Raw genomic sequence first — 6,123 nt, forward strand, 5'->3', positions numbered from 1 at the left:
AGATTAACTCAATTCTTTTAAAACACGAAGAACAACTGTATACGTTAATGATTCATGGTGTAAAAATTCAGGACCCAAAGTTTTGGAAGCCATTTGGAATCGCACAATCTATACTCCCTCCGTCCGAAAATACTTATCATCAAAATGGATAAAAAAAGATGTATCTAGAACTAATATACATCTAGACACATCTTTATTTATTTATTTTGATGACAAGTATTTTCCGGTATAAGTGTTATCCGTCAAATTCTTGTCCTAGCAAACCTTAGCACACGTTGTATTTTCAAAGGGAGGCATTGGAACGGGGGCACTGGACCAGCATCAACAGCCCGAACAACGCATCCGCCATTTCCTCCCCAACCGCCTCAACTATCTCAGCCCTCGTCACCTCCCTCGCCACGGCTTCGCCCTGACTCACATGCCCACCCACAAGCTTCTTTGATCGCACCGCCTTGGCCGGTGCCTGCCCCTTCTTCTGCTGGACCGGCCGCGGCACAAACTCCCTTTCTTCCTCGCCGCCGCCGCCGCGGTGGACGTCCCTGCTCTCGTTGTGATGTAATCGGAGGAGAAACCCGAGGGCGCCGTCAGGGTGGCCCTGCAGCCCCTCGATGCCGGGAACCTTGGGCTGCCCGGGCAGCTCCGGCGACCGGAACGCCCACACCTCGACGACAAAATGGAGATCGTCCTTGACCAGCTTGTTCTTGGCCACGTAGTCGTTCCAGCCGCGACCGATGAAGCGGTACCCGCCGTTCGAGTCGAGGTACTTGAGCGTGAAGTTGAACTGGTTGCCGTGGTCGTCTTGGGCGACCACGCTCTGTAAAACTAGATGGAAGCGTTGAACCCTTTGCTCGGGCCGCGGTTGTATATATATGATGGGTGCCGTGGCTTACAAGAATAGATCGAGAGGAGATAGATCACGTTCGGTACAGGAGGTTTGAGGAGATAGATCAGAAGAAGAGATAAGAAGAGATACAAGTTAAACACCTTTCCTTTCCCTATACAACATCTTCTAACACTCCCCCTCAATCTAAACCTCAAGGAACTTTTGCAAGGTTAAGATTGTACTTGAACTCGTCCAATCTCCTCATGGTGAGAGGTTTTGTGAAGCCATCAGCAAGTTGATCTCCAGTAGGTACAAACCGAATATCAAGGAGCTTTCGAGCTACCCTTTCTCTGACAAAGTGGAAATCAACTTCAATATGTTTAGTGCATGCATGAAAAACAGGATTGGCTGAAAGATAGGTTGCACCAATATTATCACACCATAATCTTGCAGCTTGTGGAGCCTTGACTCCAAGTTCATAAAGCAAAGTCTGTATCCACATCACTTCAGCTGTAGCATTTGCCATGGCTTTATATTCAGCCTCTATACTTGATCGTGAGACAGTAGCCTGTTTTCTTGCACTCCAGGATATAAGATTAGTTCCCAGAAACACAGCAAAACCACCTGTGGATCTTCTATCATCAGCACACCCAGCCCAGTCTGCATCAGAGTAAGAAGTAACAAGCAGAGATGGAGATTTGGTAATTTGAAGTCCAAGTCCTTCAGAAAACTTAAGATACCTTAAAATCCTTTTGACTGCAGTCCAGTGAGTTGTTCTAGGTGCATGTAAATACTGACATACCTTATTCACAGAATAAGAAATATCAGGACGTGTAAGAGTCAAATATTGCAAAGCACCCACAATACTTCTGTAATTAGTTGCATCCTCTGGTCCAAGAGCTTCTCCACTTTCAAGAGTAAGTTTCTCAGAAGTTGAAATTGGTGTGCTTACAGGCTTACAATGTTGTAGTCCTATTCTTCTGAGTATGTCAGTAGTATATTTTTCCTGAGTAAGAAGAATACCATCCTTAACCTGCTTGACCTCTATGCTAAGGAAATAGTGAAGATCTCCCAAATCCTTGAGAGCAAACTCCAGTTTAAGATCTTTAAGCAAACAAGTGGTAGCATCTGAACTTGAACTTGCAACAATTATATCATCAACATAAACAAGTACAAATATAGTAATATTACCCTTATGATAAAAGAACAATGAAGTATCTGCTTTTGATGGATCCTGTGCCGTTTTTGTCTGGACCTGCACACATAAAATGACGGCCAGAATCTGTAGAAAAACAATTTTCTGTGGAATTTTTCACATGATCAGCTTTAGTTAATTCACCCCCGTGATCAGGAAGAAGGGCTATTTCAGCACGAAGGAGAGCGCCTGCATTTGGATGAAGCTTGGCGAATGGAAAGAGATTTTCATCAAAAACAACATCTCTAGAAATATAAATACGTCCAGTAGCAATTTCTAGGCACTTGTAGGCTTTGTGGAGATTGCTATAGCCAAGAAAAACGCATTGAGTAGAACGAAACTCAAGCTTATGATGATTGTATGGACGAAGATTGGGATAGCATGCACACCCAAAAGTCTTGAGGGAATTATAGTCTGGTTTTTGATGATAAAGACGTTCCAACGGAGTAGAATTTCCAATAACTTTGCTAGGCAGACGATTAATAAGATATGTGGCAGTGATGAAAGCTTCATCCCAATACTTAAGAGGCATGGATGCATGAGCAAGTAAAGAGAGGCCAACTTCAACAATGTGGCGATGTTTACGCTCGGCAGAGCCATTCTGTTGATGAGCATGGGGACAAGACACATGGTGTGCAATGCCTATACTACGAAAGAAGGAGTTGAGCTTCTCATACTCCCCTCCCCAGTCACTTTGGACTGTTAAGATTTTTCTGTCAAAGTGTCTTTCAACAAGTTTTTGAAACTCTTGGAATATAGAAAAGACTTCAGATTTATACTTAAGTAAATAAATTCAAGTAAACTTGCTGTAATCATCGACAAAGCTGACATAATATTTTTTTCTGCCAAAGAAATCTCGGGCATGTCCCCATACATCACTGAAAATAAGCTCTAAAGGAGCATGAGAAACACTACTAGACTTAGGATAGGGAAGTTGGTGACTCTTGGCACATTGACAAGCTTCACAAACCGAATCACTAATAGGACCGTGTGACAAGGAAAGTTTGCCTTTATTGACTACTTGCTTAACTATGACCGAGGAAGGATGTCCTAAACGTTGATGCCACCTTGCCAAGGAGGGCTTGATGACGGAGTAGACCTGAGGATGCTTGCGACTAAGTGCTCCGGATGTGATGGGGTAGAGGCCGCCAATGCATCTACCGTGGTGTAGAAGTTCCCTCGTTGCCCGATCCTTGATAAAGAAGTAACGAGGGTGAGTTTCAAAGAAGACATTATTATCAGTGGCTAAACGAGACATAGAGGCAAGGTTTTTATCGGCTTGAGGAACATGAAGAACATCTTTTAAGACTAGATCACGTTTAAGCATAGGGGAATTAATCAAAGCTTGACCAATGTGTCTAATATCCATACCTCCACCGTTTGCGGTGTGAATCTGATCATTGCCGTGGTATTTTTCACGGAGAGCAAGTTGCTCTAGCTCACTTGTGACATGATCCGTGGCGCCGGAGTCAACATACCATACTCCTTCTCCTCCTTGATCACGCATAGATGCAGCAACCTGACGAGAATCTGGAACGAAGTCTTCATCATAGCGGTGCCAGCAGTCCATGACCTCATGGCCGGCCTTCTTGCAGAGTTGGCAGCAAGGGCGACCGCGAGAGGAGGAGGAGGGGCGGCGGCTAGTGTTGTTGTTGAAGCCACCACCCCCTGTTCTGTTGGAGTTGTTGTAGCTGCCGCCTCCTGTGTTGCCGTAGTTGTTGGTGTAGCCGCTGTCGCCCTGGGGGTTGCTGCGCTCGCGCCCACCGCCGCGTTGCGCGTGGTGACCGCGCCCACGGCCGCGTCCGCGCGAGGCGGCGTTGGCAGAAAATTGGCGAAAAGCTGCACCATGAAGGAGACTGAGGCGGGCGTCGAAGCTCAGGAGCTGGCTATATAGCTCCTGGACGGTGATCGGCTCCACCCGAGCAGCAAGGGCCGAGACGACTGGATTATAATCCATGTCCAGTCCGGCCAAGATCTTGGATACAATCTCCGGATCGGAGAGCGCGGCGGCAGTGCATGCAACTTCGTCGGTGAGGCTCTTAATCTTGCCAAGATACTCTGCCATAGTCATGTTACCTTTTTGCAGGTTCGTAGGCTCGATGCGAGTGTTGATGGCTTGCGCTTGGCTCTGGGCGACGAACATGTCGTGGATGGCGCGCCAGACTTCTGCCGGCGTCTGGAGCGTGGCCACCTGTGCAAGGATGTCGCGGGAGAGGGAGCCCATCAAGTAACCTTGGAGTTGTTACTGCTGTGCGTACCAGAGGGATCTGGCAGAGTTCACCACCTGTTCCTCTTTGCCGTCCTTGGTAACGGTGAGGGTGGGCGGCGGCGCTGGGGTCTTCGCGTCAAGATGGTGCTCCATCTGCGCGCCCTTGATTTGGGGTAGGACGACGGCCTTCCAGAGAAGGAAGTTGCCTCTCGTCAACTTCTCTTGCGGCGGCGATCCGAGGAAGGAATTGGTGGGGGTGGAGGTGGACGAAGATGCAAAGATGGAGGAGGAGGCGTTGGTAGTGAGGGCACCCATGGTGCTCGGCGTCAGGGCGGCGGAGGTGGTGGACATAGTTGCGGTCGCCTGGGGTAGCTGGATGTGATCTCTATTCGATATGTCAAGGAAGAGGCTCTGTTACCATGTAAAACTAAATGGAAGCGTTGAACCCTTTACTCGGGCCGCGGTTGTATATATATGATGGGTGCCGTGGCTTACAAGAATAGATCGAGAGGAGATAGATCACGTTCAGGAGGTTTGAGAAGATAGATCAGAAGAAGAGATAAGAAGAAATACAAGTTAAACACCTTTTCTTTCCCTATACAACATCTTCTAACACGCTCAGCCCGCGGTCCCGATCGTGCACGAGGTACGTCTCCCTCTCGGCTAGGATCCCGGTGATGGGGTGGCCCTCGAGGAACTCGCGCTTGCACGAGAAGAGCAGCCGGTTCTGGTTGCGGTCCACGTCGCTCATCTGGAGGCTCTTCATGATGACGAACTGCGGGGCCGTGGCGCCGAGCGTCTCCAGGTGCTGCCGCTATGCCTCGCTATGTCTCCAGGTGCTGCGTCTTCATGATGACCAGCGGCGCGGCGTCGCGCACCGGCCGCGGCCCGTTCTTTCTACTGCCATTGCTATTCCTGTTCCTATTCCGGTTCTTCTTCGCCCCGGCCGCCGACGACGTCCCGGCTTCCTCTTCCTCCATGCTCACGTACGCAACGTTGCACGCCGCCGTTCGCCTCGGCCGGCTCTGAACCGGGATCGCGCAGGAGCCGGTGGTGCCCTCGCCCACCGTGTCCACCGCCCGTCTCTTCTTCGGCGGGACCACGAATGAATCGTCGGCACTGCTGCCGTCGCTCGTAGTCGTCGCCTTCTTCTTAAGCTGCAAGAGATATCTCTGGAAGATGCCATCAGGAGACGTCGGGATTGGGTTCGATTGCGCGGCGTGGGCGTCGGCGTGCAGGAAGCCCGGCGAGAAGGGGTTTCTTGGGGCCGGCGTCATCGGATCGGAGTTGGGGATGCGAGATTTGGAAGACCTAGATGGTTTTGGGGGGGTTTTGCGATCGCAACCGAGGGGTGAAGTTATATATGACTGACGGCCGAAAAAGGAAGGAAGAGATGGATCGGGAGTTCGGGACTTCAACTCCGGTTCAGATACGGCACGCGGTCCGTGCCGTGCGGGCCTTGTCTTGAGAGAGAAGAACTGGGAGTTTTTGGTGTAGGAACAGGCCCTCGGGTCCGCTTAAGATACGCACCGGCTTGGAATAGGCAGGCCGTGGATCGTGCACTTTACGAAAAGACGGCTAAGAAGTGGATTTTTGGTGGCACAAGGCGGTGGACGGGTCTACAGCCCATATTGCTTCCGCCCTTTTCCCGGTCCTCTCTCTCCGGCATGTCCTATTTGGCGCAGATGTTCGCGCAGGAAAAGAAAAATAATACTTCCTCCGTTTCAAATTAGATGACTCAACTTTGTACTACCGAAGCGGGATTCGATCCTGCTCGCCACTCCGCCCAAATCTCACTCATGATAAGTATGAGACGCGTTCTATAGTTGAGACGAGTGAAGCAGTTTTTCATTTGTTTTCATCCTTTTTTCTATTTTATTTTCTTTTTTTCTTAGG

At 49.5% G+C, this 6,123-nt stretch overlaps 1 pseudogene; it reads right to left on the minus strand.

Moving 5' to 3' along the window:
• Nucleotides 1-283: 283 nt before the first annotated feature.
• LOC119272507 lies at nucleotides 284-5,504 on the minus strand (annotated as a pseudogene).
• Between the last annotated feature and the right edge of the window lie 619 nt (nucleotides 5,505-6,123).

Source organism: Triticum dicoccoides, chromosome 3A (genome assembly GCF_002162155.2).
Source record: "Triticum dicoccoides isolate Atlit2015 ecotype Zavitan chromosome 3A, WEW_v2.0, whole genome shotgun sequence".
In the NCBI taxonomy this organism is placed as follows: domain Eukaryota; kingdom Viridiplantae; phylum Streptophyta; class Magnoliopsida; order Poales; family Poaceae; genus Triticum; species Triticum dicoccoides.